Source organism: Octopus bimaculoides, chromosome 12 (genome assembly GCF_046866305.1).
Source record: "Octopus bimaculoides isolate indiv1 chromosome 12, ASM4686630v1, whole genome shotgun sequence".
In the NCBI taxonomy this organism is placed as follows: Eukaryota; Metazoa; Mollusca; class Cephalopoda; order Octopoda; family Octopodidae; genus Octopus; species Octopus bimaculoides.
Window position 1 is genome coordinate 16,194,979 of NC_142939.1, and position 20,000 is coordinate 16,214,978.

The 20,000-nt window shown below is 35.1% G+C and overlaps 1 protein-coding gene and 1 long non-coding RNA gene across 9 annotated transcripts in view; one reads left to right on the forward strand and one right to left on the reverse strand.

Annotated features, from left to right (window-relative positions):
* LOC106875324 (uncharacterized) overlaps positions 1-20,000 on the reverse strand; it is a 314,499-nt gene that overhangs the window by 211,527 nt on the left and 82,972 nt on the right. For 4 of the 8 annotated variants that reach the window (XM_052972106.2, XM_014923412.3, XM_089360835.1 and 1 more), the window contains one exon: positions 2,318-2,412. The exons of the other annotated variants lie outside the window; for them this stretch is intronic. The gene's annotated coding sequence lies outside the window, so the exon portion shown is untranslated. The remainder of the gene's footprint in view (positions 1-2,317; positions 2,413-20,000) is intronic. 8 annotated transcript variants of the gene reach the window in all.
* Positions 8,277-20,000, forward strand: part of LOC149133045 (uncharacterized) — a 37,957-nt gene continuing 26,233 nt past the window's right edge. The window contains exons 1-2 of the long non-coding RNA XR_016243812.1: positions 8,277-8,644; positions 10,016-10,136. This is a non-coding gene — a long non-coding RNA (uncharacterized LOC149133045). The remainder of the gene's footprint in view (positions 8,645-10,015; positions 10,137-20,000) is intronic.

A 20,000-nucleotide genomic window follows, 5' to 3' on the forward strand; every position in this document is an offset into this window, starting at 1 on the left:
ATATATATATATATATATATATATATATAAATATATATATATATATATAAATATATATATATATATATATATGTATATATATATATATATATATATATATAATAAAATTTAATATTTTATATTAATTTACGATTCCTTGTCCTTATTCTTATATATATATATATATATAAATATATATATATATATATATATATATATATATGTATATATATATATATATATATATATATATATATATATATATATAATAAAATTTAATATTTTATATTAATGACGGGGCTATCTGATCAGTCATTTGACCTAACAGAAATAGCAGGAAGATCTCCCTCCAAATTTGTGCTACGCTCTTCAGAAAAAAAAAACCACCTTAGATAATCTAGTCCTAAGTAAAGTAGATTTACAATCACGACTAGAGAATGTGGAGTGAATTGTTGTTTATTATATCATACGCACAATTAAGGCAAGCGTGTACTGAACAACAAGAACATATATCGCTTAATAAGTAATCTTAGTTGGTAGATGAAAATAAATATATCTACGATCTGATATATTTACCTATAACTTTAACGTCAATACATACAACGAAACAAACATTCATAAAAATATATATGCTGCACATGTTCATATTTAGAATATGGTATTCACCAAATTGGACTATTATAAATGTAAACTTAATAAGAACAATATTCTATATTCTCGATTGATATTATTGTAAGGATGTATATATATTCGTCATTGTAGATGGTAAATATAGCGTAAATTATTTGATAAATATTGGATAGAAATGCATATATGCTTGCGGCATCTGTATCATAAATTTTGCCAAAGTGAAATTCAAAGACATATTCTTAAAACTATAATTGTTTCGAGAGAACTGCGAAGTTGCTGAAATAATTGCATTGTAGTATTGAATTTCATTGTTAATACAAATTTCAGTAAAAGCCGTATTTGTATTTCCTTCTTTATGTTCGATAGAGGTGCGGTGCAGTTGATTCAAAGTACCTGTTACATAATGAGGTAGGTTTATTTAAAAACACTTACCAATAAAATTGTCACCGAATGTGAGAATTTTTGTATTGTTATTTGCTTGTCACAATATGTGCTCGAGGCTTAGTATTAAAAAAAACAAAAACACTGGTACTTATTTTATCGATCCCGAAGGATGAAAAGCAAAGTCGACCCCGGCAGAATTGGAAATCAGAACGTAAAGCCGGAGAAAATGCTGCCAAGCATTTTACCCGGCGTGCTAACGATTCAGCCAGCTCGCAGCCTTAAATGTTTAGCATAATGAAACATTCTTTTCTTCATTTAGAACTGGTTTCTCTCTAGCAGCTGATATGTGACATTGATTGGAGAAGTAGGCCGGGTTCGAATTCTCTGAGAAACAATCACCAAACCATGAAACATTGTGAAAATGACCCCACCTTATTTTCCGTTTATTAATGGTTTGGGGGTTTATTTAGTGGAATGCATTATATTACAAGTGGTCGGAGCTTGTATCCAGTTTGCGGTTGATGTTCCCCTCCACTCCAATAGTATTGGAGTTTCTGATGTGTTTCTTTAACAGGATTTTCTTCTTTGATTAAATGGTAAAATAAATATTATTTGGAAAATGTGGTTCACATTATAAAATTTAGAATGAATCATATGATTTACAATGAATCAACGCCCCGGACTTACATTTTAAAGCCTGGCATTTATTCTATCGTTCTCTTTTCCCAAACCGCTAGGTCATGGGGATATAAACACACCAATACTGGTTATCAAGTGGTGGGAGACAAACGCATCCACAAAACCAGACACTCTCTTTCTCTCATAGACACACACACACACACACACACACACACACAGATATGTATATACGGCGGGTTTCTTTTACCAAATCCTTTCACAAGACTCTGGTCGGCCCGAAGCTATAGTAAAAAGCACTTGTCCAAGACTGAATTTGGAACAACGTGTTTGGGGAGCAAACGTCTTACCATTTATTGTAAGAAATTGGAGAAAGAACAGACGGTTCGTGCGGTCATGTTTGTCTATTTTCAAACAGCTGATTATTCAATCTGTTACTATGAGAGTAAAATTTTCAGGTACAGGAAACCAAATGAATATTTCTTAATGTGGTTGGTAAGCAAACTTCTTACCACAGAGCCACACAAATCTTTTATACCCTTAAGATAATTTATATTTTACGAACGTGACACTTACGAGACATACGAAAATGTTAGTACCAAGTAAAGAATCAGCGTGTTAAACAATATATCATTAAATGTGCTTTCGATATTAAGTTTACTAAGCAAGAAAGAGAGTATGGACTTACATGTATTTATAGTGTAGTCCTGTAAGACTGGTTTATCGTAACAACTGTGATCATCGGAATTTTCTTTCCAAAGATTATAATTCTCTGTTCGTATTCTATGGACGAAACAAATGCATGTATTATACGTGAGTTTAATACAAAGAAAATATATAGTCTTATATAATTTGCAATGTAATAAACAAATATTTAGGAAGTATGAAAGTCATATAATAATATCAGACGGCATTTTTATGAGAATTTCCTATTATATAAATATATGAGTCTGTGTGCGTGTGCGTGTGTATTTACCTGGGTTTGTATGAGGGTGAGTCAAAAAGTAATGCCATTTTGTTTATCACAGGTATAATTACCAGCACAGGAACATGTATCATACATCAAAATGAAGCTGGTCCTCTGTAGATCACATCCCTCCTTCTCAACATAGTCACCGTTTCTCTCAATAGCAATGTTCCACCTTCGAATGAGAGCAGGTATCCCTGCCTTGTAAAATTCTGTTGACTATTCTTTGAGCCACTTCTTCACTACAGTTTTCATTTCCTCGTCACTGGAATAATGTTTGTCTCTCAAACCCTCTTTCATGGGGTCGAAGAGATGATAGTGCAGTGACGAGGAAGTGAAAACTGTAGTGAAGAAGTCAACAGAATTTTACAAGGCAGGGATAATGCTCTCATTAAAAGGTGGAACATTGCTATTGAGGGAATCGGGGACTATGTTGAGAAGTAGAGATGTGAAACACAGAGGACCAGCTTCATTTTGATGTATGATACATGTTCCTGTGTTGGTAATTATGCCTTTTCTAAACAAAATAGCATTACTTTCTGACTCATTCTCGTATATCGATAGAGATTAGCGTGTACACACACACACACACACACACACCCACACCCACATATAAACTCAAACCACACAATACGAGTGAAATCTGAGGCAAAACAGAAACAAACAAAATACTGCACGGACTCAGACAAGCGAAAGCACGTGCCTGAAATGCGTAGAAATATAAAGCAAAAAGGTAACATACACACAAAAGCCAAAGAAGTGTACAAGGAAACTTAATTAGTCAAAATACGAAACAAAAGAATCTGACGTTCTGAGACATATTTTATGATAGCAAAACAAAGATAATAGAGGAAGGGCTTGGGCGGCACAACAAAAATATCACCGAATTGTATTTTTGTGTTTGTTTTATATTTGCCTGGAATTGTTATCATGTTATTTGTGCGGTTTTTCTTCACACCTACGACGAATTTTTCATTCGTACAGCTTGCATTACTGCCTTTTTGTCAAAATTAGAATATGTGCATACACACACACGCATACCCATACATGTATGTGTGTTAATAAACACAAATAGTTCAGAGGCAGAAAATAGAATTGACGATTTTCGTTGTCCAAAACCACAAGTGTTTCGACTCATTCACGCAATGTAACTCATTGTCGAGACGCTGTACAATCAACTGTTTTGCAACATTGGTGTAGCATTCACCTCCTCAGGTGACATACATACTTTTTTTTTTATCTGTGTATTCTATTTATTCTATTTGACTGTAAATTTATCTTGTCATTCAGTTCCCACTGAGAACTGCCAGAATGCACCTTCCTAGTTATACATTATTATACGACAAAATAAAATGACAAGATCTTATAGCAAGCAACATTAAAAAAGTCACTTAAAGAAGGTAGAGCATCTCAGCTATGGGCTACAAGAACAAGAATGAGTTGAAACAATTCTAGTGTTTGTGTAAAAAAGAATCTCGTAAATTCCATTTTCTGTCTCTGATCTATTTATATAATGTCTACGTACACAGCATTCTACAAGGTTTTAACCGAAATATAACTACACACACACACACAGATAGCTAGTTAGCTTGATAGTAATCATATTTACAATGTTCACAGCATATCCACAGTACAGCAGTTGCAGTTTAAACATATTTTATACGCAACTGCTAAACATATTTTATATAAAGAGAAACAAACATTAATAGGAAGCATAACATATTTAAAGGTTATGATTTTTCGTCGACTGTTAGAGAAAGAAACACAGTCAGTGAAAAAATAAACAGTGCTAAGGAGTTGTGAATGACATGCGCAGTTACAATGAAATAATAGAATAAATATGTAAATAAATATAAATTGATTACAATTCGAAACAAGAGAGAAACAAAGAAATATAATGTAATTTTAACTTTATCGAATTTGCCTACAGACATATTGTAATCCCGAAACAACAACATCTTCTTGAAGCTACAAACATTACTAAAACTTCATAAGAGTTATCGAGGGAGAAATGTAATGAGAGTTATGTTGGTTAATAACAGACATATGTAAATGACGTCTAAATACAAACAAGGGTGTAATGTTTAATAAACAAAGAAACCCCAGGTGCGGAAAACTAACGATAGTTGTGTAGCTGTAATACACTCTATAGATAAGTAATTTTAGAATAGTTCTATAGACGTGCACGTGTTTCGTTGTTCATTCATTCTTTAATTAAACTGTTAATTAATCAATGTTTAATGTTCGTGCTCATGTTGTTGTTGGCACTCCGTCGCTTACGTCGTCGAGGGTTCCAGCGGATGCGATCAACGGAACAGCCTGCTCGTGAAATTAACGTGCAAGTGGCTGAGCACTCTACAGACACGTGTGCCCTTAATGTAGTTCTCGGGAATACTCAGCGTGACACAGTGTGACAAGGCTGACCCTTTGAATTACAGGCACAACAGAAACAGGAAGTAAGAGTGAGAGAAAGTAAGCAAGCGTCTTATCACACAGATAATTATCATATATATTTATATGTCTACAATATATTCTTATATATTTATTAAATTAATAATCTATGAAGATTAAAATCATCCGCTGGAAGACATCATTTATCCGAATTCAGACGAATCACATAAAAACGTTTTTGTTTAATCAATTTTCAGCTTTGATCTTAGTACCACATCCGATTAATCAATACATACATTTACTCCCAATTATTTATGCAATATATTTGTGGTAAATTGGTACGAACTTGTTTCAACTTCGGGAATTTTGGACGTATCTGCCCTCTCCGTCTCGTTAGACAACTGTTTTACAGTATAACGTTGTACAACCCAAGCAATGGGAGTTAAATTAAGACAACGAAAGCAATGAAAACCTATCAGCGATAGACTTGACACAGTGTGGTCTGTCTTACTAAACACTGCATCAGCTATTTCTGTATGACGATTAAGATTGAGTAACCAGTGTCTCTGGCAGTGTCGTCGAAATATATTATAATTCAACGCAGTGATATTTCCGTTGAACAAATATAAGTATTCCTCGTCGATGAATTTTATATGAGACTGTTGTGCGAGAGTACGATACCCTTTGGACCACTGCATAACAATAGTAGGGGTCCGAGTAAGTGAGCTAGTTCGTGCTAGTTCTATTTTGTGTTAAAAAGCGTATTTGTAGTATGTCACTGTTTAATGAATTGTTGTATTGTTGAATTGCTGTTTATTCTACATGTTTTCTGTGGAACAACACTTTGTTTTGCTGCCTTACGGTAGTTTTGTTGACGTGTTCCCTCTTGTTTGAAGTGGGTAGCACAGTGATAAAAAATGGAGTACGACAATTTGAGTTCTTCCTAGGAATAGTTGCTGAAAGCAGATTCTGTAATAGACAAGGAAGAAGAAAAATTGAAATTTGCGGCCGTGACCAAAAGCCACAGCAAAGAAATTGATGTAAAGGAACTTGGTAAATACAATAATATACTTCGTTGGGAGGAACAAGACGTAAAGACGTCCTCTCCCCAAGACGTGTTACAGAAAACCAAAGGAAAATGATAATCTATAGAACTTACTCCGTCAAAACAAAGAAAATTGAATTAATGACTACAAATCAAATTGAAAAGTCGTTAAGACCCATCTGGCAGAGAATTTCTTTCCTTGCCAGAGGAAGAAAGTTTGGAACCGTGGAGGTGCCGTTCCGAGATGAAGATACTGCCAGGCTACACTCAGCAACCCCCTTAAAACTGATGAGGTGGTACTTCTGTTCATATACCTTGGAAGGCTTGCTTCCAGGGTAAGGGTAGAAGACATACCCCCGGAAATAAATGTGGCCCTGTCTAGTAGCTGCTATACTGCTGGGCATTGACGGGAAGATAGTGGTCCTCTAAGCCACCAGCACTGCACATAAAAAAATGGTACGGGTAGAGTCTGGATATGGTAAGCCAGGCCGCCCCGGAGACCTAGAAAATGTGGTGGGGACCATAACGGTTGATGAAGTAATATTCAGGGTTAGAGTGGAGGGCAGGAGCCCACGCTGTTACAAATGTGGCCAAAAAGATCTCATTAGAGGGGAATGTCCTCCACCGCCCGTAAAGTCATAAGAGGCACCCGTGATCGTAAAAGAAACTGCACCTCCACCGCCGGGGAGAACCAGCGGAAAAGAAATTAGCACAGAGGAAGAAGGAGAAAATAAAAGCAAAGACGGATGGGAAACTGTAGAAAAGTAGAGGAGAAAGAGGAGGAAAAAGGCACAATCTGTGAATGATAACCCCCATCCCACCCAGACCCACACTGCCCAACTCTTCCCCTGCAGAAACTAACGTTACAAATTAACCACAAGCATACAAGTTCTCCAAATTTCGCAACCCTCATGTGAAAAGAAAAAGTATAATGATTTACAAGGCAAAACATGTTAAGCTATCTTAATTCTTTATTGCCCACAAGGGACTAAACATAGAGGGGATAAACAAGGACAGACAAAAGGATTAAGTCGATTTCATCGACTCCAATGCGTAACTGCTACTTAATTTATCGACGCCGAAAGGATGAGAGGCAAAGTCGACCTTGGTGGAATTTGAACTCAGAACGTAACGGCAGACGAAATACCGCTAAGCATTTCGCCCAGCATGCTAACGTTTCCTATTTCTTTATTGCCCACAAGGAGCTAAACATAGAGGGGACAAAAAAGGACAGACAAAGGAGTTACAAAATCAAATATTACAATAACAACAACAACTATTAATTGAGCTACAGTCGGCGTAGTCCGAGGAGGAGCAGAAAGTAAGGCTTTTCACTACGCAAGGTAGCTCCTGCCGAACATAAGCGTAACTGTAACTTTATCAAAAACGTCGAGTGAGATTGGTTTCAAAGAAACCGTGGAACTGCTTTCAAAAATATTTTGTGATAGAAGTTTATTAATCAACTCCGGAATGGAGTGTTGGAAATTAGCAAAGAAATAAGGAGGATGATTTAATCACCTACGCCGGGGAAGTCAACCGTATGTACGAAAATTTCAAACTCCAGTATCTCACTCAGGATGTTCAAATGACTTATCTTCGCCCAAGGACTATCGCACCTGGAGATAGTGAAATTCAGGCAAAGATTCTCTCGAAAATGGAGCAAGCGAACCAAGATGTATCTCTACACATCATCACAGAAGAATATCAAACTATGGTAAAGTTTAAACATGATGTGAAAAATACAAGATAATGGTTCTTCAAAAATTCAAATGTGTCGTCCCAAGAAACACAAAAAATAAAATGTGTGAGGCCCCAATCCGTGTCATGGCTGTGGATTCCTACACTACAAAAAGTATTGCCCGTTTACAAACAATAAGTACTATAGTTGTCAGAAGCTAGGCCACAAAAGTATTGCCCGTTTACAAACAATAAGTACTATAGTTGTCAGAAGCTAGGCCACAAAGTTCTCAATGTAGAACATGATTACGACGCTCAAGCACAAACAGTTGTGAGGTGTTTTCAACGGAGATTGATTGCAACGGGAAAACCAGAAAATTCGTGCACATAGAAATAAATTATATAAATATCAAATTACAGTTAGACACAAGTAGTGACATCTCGATTATAAATGTGGATACTTGGGATAAAATTGGCAAATCGAGATTACGTAAAACAGCGAAAATAGCGCGTGGTGTAACAGGCGATAAATTAATCGACGTCACATTTCGAGGAGAGACACGCGAACCAAAAATATTCGTTGTGGATAATACAATAAATCTTTTTGGCACAGATTGGTTAGAACTATTCGATTTATGTCATCTCCCCATCAATCTTTATTGCAATAACATAAATGGTTGTCCCATTAAAAACAAGTCTTCGGGAGAACTGAAGAAAAAACTGAAAAAAATATTCCCGCGTGTGTACCAGAGGATTTAAGTCTATGTAGAATGACGGAAACCTATTTGTAAGTAGTTGAAAACGTTGTATTTGTATTTAAAACAAGCAGAAAAGTAGCGTTTGCGGCAACTGAAATCGTAAATGAAGATTTGGACAAACTCAAAAAGAGTGGAGTTATCAAAAAGGTGGATTACTCGAAGTGGGCGGCACCCACGGTATGTATTTAAAAAAAATAAGATTAGGCTGTGCGCCGATTTACTCTTTTACTTATTTCAGTCATTTGACTGCCGCCTAGCTGGAGACCGCCTTTGTAGTCGAGCAAATCGACCTCAGAACTAATTCTTTGTAAGCCTAATACTTATTCTATCGGTCTCTTTTGGCGAACCGTTAAGTTACGGGGACGCAAACACAGCAGCATCAGTTGTGAAGCGATGCTGGGGTACAAATAGACACACAAACATATACATATATATACATATATACATACGTACATACATACGTATATATATATATTTATATACGACGGGCTTCTTCCAGTTTCCGACTACCAAATCCACTCACAAGGTTTGGTCGGACCGAAGCTATAGTAGAAGACACTTGCCGGTAAAATATCAGTCGTGGCCAGAGACAGAGACTCCACGGTCTAGGTTACACATTGACTATTCTGGACCGGTAAACGGCGCTTACTACCTAATCGTAGTAGATAGTTGTACAAAGTGGCCGGAGGTTTGCAGGTACTATATACTAACCTCTAAGACAACTATAAAGTTCTTATACGAATTGTTTGTGCGATACGATGTCTCTGACACACTAGTTTTAGACAACGAAATGCAGTTTTCTGGGTATGAATTCAAGCAGTTTTGTAAAAGGCATGCGATAGAGTATATTTTTGCTGCACCCTACAACCCAAGGTCAAACGGGCAGGTAGAAAGATTTTTTCACACTTTTCACAGTGTTGAGAAATGCTAGGAATGAATTAAATAACGGCGAAGCACTGACAAATTTCTTAAGAATATACATAGTGACCCTCAATCCAAGTACAAATTCAGGAAACTCTCCCGCACAATTGATGTTCGCAAGAAGAGTAAAATCTATTTTTGATAAGCTATTGCTAAAGAAATAAGTGGTAAAGAAAATACGAAAGAGCCTAGGAAATACGTTGAGATAATGTGCATTTCAAAAACTATAGAAACGGTAAAAACGGGAAGATGGCTGGGAAGATGGCTTTGTTATCAGAAAAATTGGAAGTATGGTGTATCTAATTAAAAGGTCACACTGTTAACATAAGAGTGATATAAATCTACTAAGGTTCCTCTGGAACACGGAATCTGACAAGTGGAGATGTGCGAGAGTACGCCGCCTCCTGGCAGGAATGAACTAGACCATTGCACTTAAATAATAGCAGTCTGTGTAAGGGAGGTGACCCGTGCTACTTCCATAGTTTGTGTGTTGATAGTTCAAAGTTGTTACGTTCCGTGTTGTTACTAACGGTTTTTTTTCGGTTACAATGTTATTACAATGTTGCAGTGAATTCATTTTCCCATAAGGATATAAGAGAGACCCATTTCATTCCTTTGTTTCGTTAGCTTTTTGGCAAGTTTGTGGAATGGAAACGGAAATGAAAATAAAGATAATGAAAATGGTGCATCAGAAACAATAAACAAAATACACTGTATTTAACTGCAAGACGTAAAATTTTAAAAAATGGTAAGAGGCTATTTTTCGGGAATTAAACGATACGTTATCAAAATTTAAATAAAAAAAGAACCAATATAGTTATGCGTGTGTGTGAATGTATACATACACAATTATGTATATATATATATATATATATATATATATATATATATATATATATATACAAAGAGAGAGAGAGGGAAGAGAGTTTAATATATGTATATATATGTATGTGGAGAAACTACGCAGTATTTTCAATTTCCTCTATTCGGATTGGTATAATTTCAGAAACTTATTGTACTATTTCAGTTAAGAATGAAACATATTCATTGAACACCTTATAAATTTGGCCATTAAAGCAGCCATAAAATCAAATGATTTTATAAGATTGGCAAATAGTTTCACTTGAGAAATTAGCGAAACGTTATTGACAGTGATAGAAAATAGCATTTACTTCATTAACCATATTATTTTCGGTTTACGATTCATTTGTTTTCCTTCTTTGAGAAATCGAAATATTTAACGAACTACGATATTACCTCTGCGTTGCGCACTCATGCACACACTCTGTATAATGTATGTAAATGTATGTATGTATGTATGTATGAATATATATATGGGTATACATTCATATATATATATATATATATATATATATATATATATATATATATATATATATATATATATATATATATATATATATATATATATATATATATATATATATATGTATAAATGTTCTTTTTGTGTATATAGGGAGAGATAGAGCCCCTCTAACAAAGAACCAACTCATTTCTTTCTGTCAAATAATAATCACTTCTAATTTGGGCATAAGAAGTGACATTAATTAGAAGGGCGGAAATCAGTCATACCCAGTCGGTCGTTGGTACTTTATCGCACGCGGAGGGACAGATCACAGGCAAGCACATATTTCCATGCTCTTGCATGATGATTGCAATGATCCATTAAACTGTGTATCCAATATTTTCCTGAGAAAATCTTAGTTCTAACATTCGTGGTACCATTATCGAATGCTGTTCTAATCGTCTTCGTATTCAAGGCGTGGACATCAGTATCGCATGTTCTAGGACTCGGTTGTGAATTTGGTTTCTTTGGGGGTAGAGGTGGCAGAAGTCAGGCAATCAGTGCACGAGATGCTAAATCACTGCTGCTTTATTCCTTTACAGCTACGTAAACTAGAACCACGTAAAATGAAGTGTTTCGTTTAAGAACACAACGCATACCCCAGTTTGGGAATCGAAACAGCGATTTTGCAATCGTGAGCAGCACACGCATTGACAAGGCCCATTAGTACATGAGCAAAATAATTAATTATAGAAAGCTTCTTCAGAACTTTCGAAATTTAAGATCACCAGAACAGACATGTCTACTATGGCCATTTCTCTGAACCTTTCACGTTTGACTTAAAGAAGCACCAAGGGTAGAACAACAAACAAGAGAGAGGACTGCGCCAACTCCCGGCCGGTAATAAATTAAACTTACGTGGTAAAGTGAAACCTGTAATTAAGCGACTTTCTCAAAGACAATGGCATCGTTCTTTGCAGGTAATTTTGCATGCAGTAAGTCGGACCTAATGTGACGTTTCTGACAGTTGTTCTGTTTAATTCGTACAAACCTAAGAAAATTATGTAGCAACAACCCTATACAAACACATACACGTATATATACGGAGCGGGTCCGAAAAGAGCCGAACTATAGGGCAACGGAAATTGCTGAAACTGACGTCAGTATTAATAATACGTGATCGGCACTTTTTGGACATTTATGATCTCTGTTAGTGTATATATTTTCATTAGGGCGGTTTAGCTCTTTTTTCTAGCATTCTAAGTGTTTCCTAACATCTTAGTCACATTTAGTGACAATTATGATTCTGCTTTAGTTACACATTGCAAACTGCTGTTTATATCAATTTGGTACATACATACATGTATATATATATATATATATATATACATATATATATATATATATATATATATATATATATATATATATATATATATATATATATATATATATATATATATTTATATATATGCCTGTATGTATGTTTGTGAATTCAAATACACACATAAATCCGATAACAGAAGAAAGCGCTAATATGTAAATAAATATATATATATAATCAGCTAAGATTCTGACTACCTTATTATTCTGAATATACAATATGTGTACATCACTTCAGACACTGTTTCTCTCTCTCTCCCCTCTCTTTCTCTCTATCTCTCTTTCTCTCTATCTCTCTTTCTCTCTATCTCTCTTTCTCTGTATATATATATATATATATATATATATATATATATATATATATATGTGTGTGGGGTAAACTTCTTTCACCTTCCATCTACCAAATCCACTCACTAGGCCTCGGTCTGCGGGAGGGTGGAGTAGTAGACGCTTGCCCCGGGTGCCACGCAGTGGAACTGAACCTGGTAGTATGTGGTTGAGAAGCAAGCTTCTTACCTTGACGTATGTTTACAGTCATAGTCACACACATATTTTGTATATGCATGTATATATGTGCATACAGCATGTATATAAGTATTGTAATGGCGTGATTCTTATAGTTAACGTTCTTCAGTTGAACAACTGACACTGTTGTACAACGTGTACTACGTATATTTCTTAGTATTATATGTGTGTGTGTTCGCCTATGTGTCTGTGTTTTGGTTGAGTGTATTGAAATATATACTTACGTATACTCATTGTGTGTGGTTAAGTCTGTGAAAATATATTTGTGTCTCGATCTGCAAGTATTTGTTTGTATGAGTGTATGAATAATCCATGTATATTGCCGCACTCCTTTATATGGCTATTTACACAAGCATATAGCTTTGTGTTTTTTTGTGTTTTTGAAGCAGAAACACGCAGTAGGGTTTATTCAATTAAGCTGTCATTTGTATGCACACATATCAATATGGACAAATAAAAATAAAAATATCAAATAGATTGATGTTGGAAGGAAGACTAAGTGAAATATAGAGGGGTGTGAAAGAGACAAACCGACAGACAGAATAGTACTTTCCAAATAGAAGGATACATTTATCCATTATTATTTAAATTGTATTTTATTATTTAACGCTGCTAAATTGAATATAATAGGTTTTTCTCCATGTTAAATTACAATCTTTTTGCTGGACGGATAGAAATAACAGAAGCTAAAATTAAATTTAATTTGATATTTGTTACAGGGAATAAATCTTTCGTTTCCAGTTTTCGAGATATTGATAATGTATCCTTTTGAGAAATAATTGCCAAAATTATGTTGCTGAGTATTTTAAAATTATTTAAACGAAAATATCAGTATTTTGGATAATACCATTTAGCTGCTGATAAAGAAAATTATCATGAAATTCTGTAGATAAACTATTACATTTTCTTTTTCATTTCCTATTTCGCTATTGCTTATTTGGGATTTGATGATATGTGAATTTGTATAAACATGCATAAACACACACACACACACAGACACATATATATATTATGGAACACATAATAAATGTATATAAAATTATATGTATATATATATCTTCGTCTATCTCTCTGTCTCTCTCTGTCTCTCTGTCTCTCTCTGTCTCTCTGTCTCTCTGTCTCTCTCTGTCTCTCTGTCTCTCTCTCTCTTTATATATATATATATATATATATATATATATATATATAATATGGCACACACAAAATATACATATATTTGAATGCGTATACACGGGTGTGCTTCCTTGTTTAGTTTTATGCCAACGTATAATAGAAGCAATTCAACATTAAACTGAAGCATTACTCGATACTTTTTGTAGACCACATATTTGTTATTTTTACTGTAAACGAATAATATTTGTATTTGTTTTCTCAATGATGGCTTTCAAATACGACTTATCATGTTCACTGAACCTGAAAGATTCATTTGAGACGTAGGGCACGTTATATAAATTTGCCGATTTTATTGTGTCTTCATGGTGTGAAACTATTAGTAGCTTTTCTTTAAAATACCGTTTACAGTGAATGATATCTATCTCTCAGTGAATGGAGTATTTGTTTTTCTAACTTACCTATAATAGAACAGTACATTATACATGAGTGTGTGTGTGTGTGTGAGAGAGAGAGAGGGAGAGAGAGAGAGAGAGAGATAGAGAGAGAGTGTGTGTGTGTTCATGTATATAGAAAAGCTTCGCCCTAACTTCCTAGCGATTCTGACACGCCTACGCAGTTCCAGATGAGCACTGGGGTCGATATAACCAACTAGCACCCGCCCCCAAATCCCAAGCATTTTGCCTTTACTACAGAGAATTATTATTGTTATTGAGTGAGACAGCAGTGGACGCCATCAAAGTGACACGGGTAAAATATACGAAGCCCAGTATACCCATCTTGACTACATGTCTGATAAGGGTACACCAGGCACATGCATCACAACCGTATGTGCGCGACATGGTAATCTCATATCAAAATAAACAACGCATGACATTGCAGGTGGGGCCCAGTTAGAATTTTATTCAGATCGAGTATCCCAACCCGCTCAAAAGGTCCCTAGATAAGGGTTGTTTAAGGATGATGAACAAAACGCCCGTATTTTCAAATCTGAATTATCCAAACCGCAAAGTATTCCTCTCAACACATGGCTATGATGCTCCCCTACAAGTTCTGCTCGTGATCAGAGATGCACATAATTTCAGTCACTAAGGGACATGCTCAACTGGTTAAGGTCAAACAACTGACAAGAAAATCTGTGGTATTATTATTATTTTTATTATTTGATTTTTATCATGCGCTTTCACTGCACTACTGAGCAAAGTTCTGTGTGTCCTGGTTATGCGCTCTGGTTTATTTCAGTGCTGTTATTTTCACTGTATTGAAAGCGATTGACGTAGGATGTGTGCGGGTCCCAACTAGTCCTGATATTTTGCCGCTACGTTTGGATGGATTTTGATCATACTTAATGCACTTATTATAGCAGCGATCGTTTCTGTTTTAAGGCTTCCGTTCCTGTTATCTCTCTATTTCCATATCATCATCATCATCATCATCATCATCATCAACATCATCAACATCACCACTATGATTATTATTTAAATATCAAATTAACGATATCTGCAAATGAGATACATAAATGCTACATGTATCCTATTTCATTAATATATATATTTCATTTTTAAAAATTCTGTCTTCGTACTTAACTGACACCTGCCGATTGTTTTACTTTCCTAATGTTTCAAATATTTGTTATTGAATCGCTGTCCATTAGACACACTTAATTGTAAATTCCGTAGCATTAAATTGATGTGAGATATAATTACTCAGCATAGTATATCTTCCTGTAGAAGTGAAGATATTGGAATATAAAAGGCGTTCTTAACTTCATGCAAGTAAAATGCTTGTCAATTTCTGTTGTTGCTGACAAAGAACACGTGTATATATGCATGAATATACATTCAGACATACAGTTCTGCTGCGTGCGCGCGCGCGTGTGTGAGTGTGTGTGTGCGTGTGTGCGTGCGTGCATGTGCGTGGTTCTCTCTGCTGATTAGTTTCGTAGTTCAATTAAAATTAGTGCTTCCCAAAAGACTTTGGTATTGCATGTATGCACATATAAAAAATATATATATTGCGTACAAATACACATGTATACATACATTATGAACAAGCGCTTTCCACACACAGATACGTATATATGTACATGTAAGTATTTCAGTCATTATATTTGAATAGAACTTTTACTTTACGGGATATGTTAGTGATGTCTTCTCGAAATCCTGCATCGACGAAAGCTAAATGAACGCAGGCTAACAAGAAATCACTACGGAATATATCATCCACGCATGATTTATCTTAGAGATTAGAAGGATTATCTGTCTACTGTCAGTAATTTAATCTGAAGATCCTGTGCTCCAAGCAACTATTCGCATATCTCTTAGACATATTGGAAAATATAACCGATTAATATATTTTATTCAATTGAATATACAGATTCCTCTTTCATTACGCAAATCTTCTGTGCAGTATAATATATAACAATTTCATTACATTAACGTAACTCCTTATAATTGAAATATTTAATTCAATCTAATTAATTGCTAAGATTTTCCTCATATCATTCACGTTTCAATGAAAATCTTTCAATTCATCTTTAAAGGATAAATCACCATCAAATGAACCAATTTTATTTCCTGTAACCAGTTGCACAAATCTTACACTGACATTAATTTTTTCCCTATTTTTCCCGTACAGATAATTGATCATATTTGTATGTAAGATATTTCCTGAAAATAGAATTTCATACAGGTGTAAAGCTTCCAACAATATTACATAACTTTTGGAACAATTGAAAGAATTCGTTTTTTGTTATGTCAGGAAATTAAAGAAATTTTGTTCCTACTCTCTTCTGTTATACAAACGATTACCAGGTACTTTTGAATATGTTAAAAAAAATCCACTCTATATTGACGGTGGGCGGAATGGAATATCGAACTGTTCATGTGTTTCTCAAATTCATTAGCAGCATTGACTTTATTAAATGAATATCATCTAATTGAACATACCTTTCAAACTTAATTTAAACTGTACGGTTTTTATCACACTGCTGTCCTTTTTCTAATACAAATGTGTTACATTCTGAAGTAAAGAACCAGGAAATTATGGATTTGCACAAAACGAGCAAATTAGAAAATGATACGCAAACCTCAACCAAGAGTTCAAGCGTATTGGCATCTAGAATAACTTCTTTATTAGTTTCAGTTCGAGAGTTGTAGCCATGCCGGGGAACCGCCGTTATCTTTGCTAGTATTTCACTACTTCAGATATTTACTGATATGCGGCATTTGAATGTTGTTCTTATCGGTGTTTCTTGCCACCAGACAGGCTCATCCAGAAACCTTGAAAGATGAACATCAAGTTTGGTTTTGAAGACGCCTATATCCACCCTATTTAGGTCACTTTGGCTTTTTGGGAAGATACTGCAGCACTGTGGGCCCTTGACACCGAAGTTGTTGCAATATCTGGTCTTGTATCCTGATGGCAATGTTGGGAGTTTTGGTAGTATGCAGTGGCACCCCAATCAGCTGTTTGAGTAATTTTTCAATGCCAAAGTTTGGCACAATTTCTTCTGGGATATTCCAGATGTATATTACTGGATATCTTTCCTGCCATCGTTCTACGGAGTAGCCTTAAATTTTTCAGTCTCTCCCGTCTGCCCTTTATCGCCAACAGAATAGCGTGCATCTGGAAGACCATTGATTTTGATTCGGGGACTGCAATCCATCCTGGGCCAGTGTATCCTGTTTGTTTTCATTTAGCTTCGTGTGTTGGTCGCGCATGGCTTGAAATTTGCCTGTATTAACCTGCCTGTTATTGTCCTCAGTCCACTTGTACATTGCGTCGAACTCTTGCTGCAGGTGCGCAATAACTCCAGGGTTCTGTATTCCTCAGAGAGACTTTTGCGGCATATGCATAGCTAACAAGGGTGGCTATCTGAGCAGCTGAGTTCATGTGTGAGAGAGCCATTACGGATAGTAGTGGCTCGAAGACAGTACTCTGAGAAATATATCTATAAAAATATATCTTTTGAAAATATATCAAGTTAATGGTGGTTTTCGTAACAAAATATCGTTACGAATGATTTTAGTAATGAAATATTTAATACATTCAGCGCTTTAAGAAGTTTTAGAGTATTGATTAGTTGACAACGAGAGCTAAGAATATATAGAAGTTACGAAGTAACTTGTTTGATATTCTGATATAAACATTATAAAATATTTTTTTGATATGAACAATCACGAAATTTTCTCTTTTCTTAAAATAGACACAATATGCTACTACAGAATAATTTTGTTGCTTACTCAGTGATAGTCTAAGACTAGATGTTTTACGACTTCACACTACATAAATGTGTATAAAACTAAATATTGTCTGCATTGAAATTATTAATTGCAGAAGTTTCTTGTATGTTTTGACCTCTTTCTCGGGCTTATTAGCGAAGCACATACACACACACGTACGCACATACATATACATAGGTTATATATATATATATATATATATATATATATATACTTATTACAATAACAAGATATACAGTAAATTGTTGTAATAAAAAAAAATGGTACCCCGAGTTTCAGATTACCATAATCAGACTAGGTATACAACAAAATTGTCTGAAACTCTGAAAAATAGATTTCAAAAGTGAATCTTAACGCTAAAATTAACTGAAACTCGGGGGTACCATTTTATTACAACAATTTTCTTTATATCCCCTCATTATAACAATTCAACTATCCTCTATATTTGATATATTTAGGTGTCATTCTGTTTGTGTATACTTCAATACAGCAATGTATACACCCACACACACACACACACACACACACACACACACACACACACACGCGCGCACACACACACACATATATATATATATGCACTAGCAGAAACACCCGGCGTTGCTCGGCGTTAAAAGGGCATAGTTTGTATATAATACATTACAGTTATGTTGAAGCAGGTGATATGGGAAGGTACAATATTGACAACAAAACATTTGTGGAGCAAATTATGGGCTAATTCGACTAAGCAACATGCTATGCGTCCGTATGGAACATTTCAGGCCCTAACCTGTGAGGGCTATGTGATCTTTGAACGCACAGAGAAGCTGTCAGTGGATATACTCTCTTTTGCAGCAGTCGGCGCTGTGTCTAACTCGACCCATCATCTGAAATATTGACAGCTCCTTCGGGTTTGTTGTCCTACATCACACATAAAGTAAATTTGGAGGAATTGTGGTTGTTCATTTGTGGGTAACAAGGAACCAATGAGGTGATAGACCTGCCCTTGAAGTTTGACGTCGTCGTATAATTATGTTTATCTATCTTCTTAGATGCACCGAACGATGTCATTTGCAGAGTTGGGATAAGAAATGCTGCATAGGATAAGAAATACGGATTATGTCAAGGGATTAATAACTTAAACTACATCTTTCAACATGCAGCCAAACTTCACGGATGCAGCATTCACGTATATTCATCAATAAGATCGAAAATTACACTAAACATAATGGAATATTGTGCCGATATATAGATGGGATACATAATATTTAGAGAGTTAATAAGAAACTCTTTAACATGGTTTCATATATTTCTAACATTCTCAGTACTTCATTTCCTGTGAATTAAATTACAAAGGAAATCACTTTTTTCACTTAGTGTTTTATAACAGTGAGATATCAACTTACATAGTGTTCTTCTTTAATAACATATTTCTGCTTATTTATTAGCTTATTAGCTTCTGGCAGAGAATAAGTAAAAATAGGGAGCCCCCTCACACACATTTATATATTTGTCTATACATATCTATCTATCTATCTATCTATCTATCTATCTATCTATCTATCTATCTATCTATCTATCTATCTATCTATCTATCTCTCTATATATATATAATGACGTTTTTTACACACTACGCGCATATAACTGTTGCCAACATTCTGTGAAAATTTCGTTGAATAGTAATGAATAGTGTTTAAACGAAACAAAAAACTGTTACGTCGTTAATAATTTGAATCGCAGTTATATATATATATATATATATATATATATATATATATATATGACTATTGCGCCTTGCTATGGTCACTAACCAGCGTAAAATTAATTGCAGAAGTTGAGGCAATCCAACGAAGCTACATGACGAAGATAGCCTCAATGCAGCATATAAGCTACTGCGAAAGACTCATGAGATTGATACTCTATTCCCTACAGTGTAGGTGGGACAGACATGAAATAATATATATCTAGAAGACCCTGGAGGGTCTTGACCCGAACTTTGGCATCGAGAGTTACTCTAATGCTAGAACAGGGCACTACTGCACGGTGCCAAAGACTCCAACTTTGC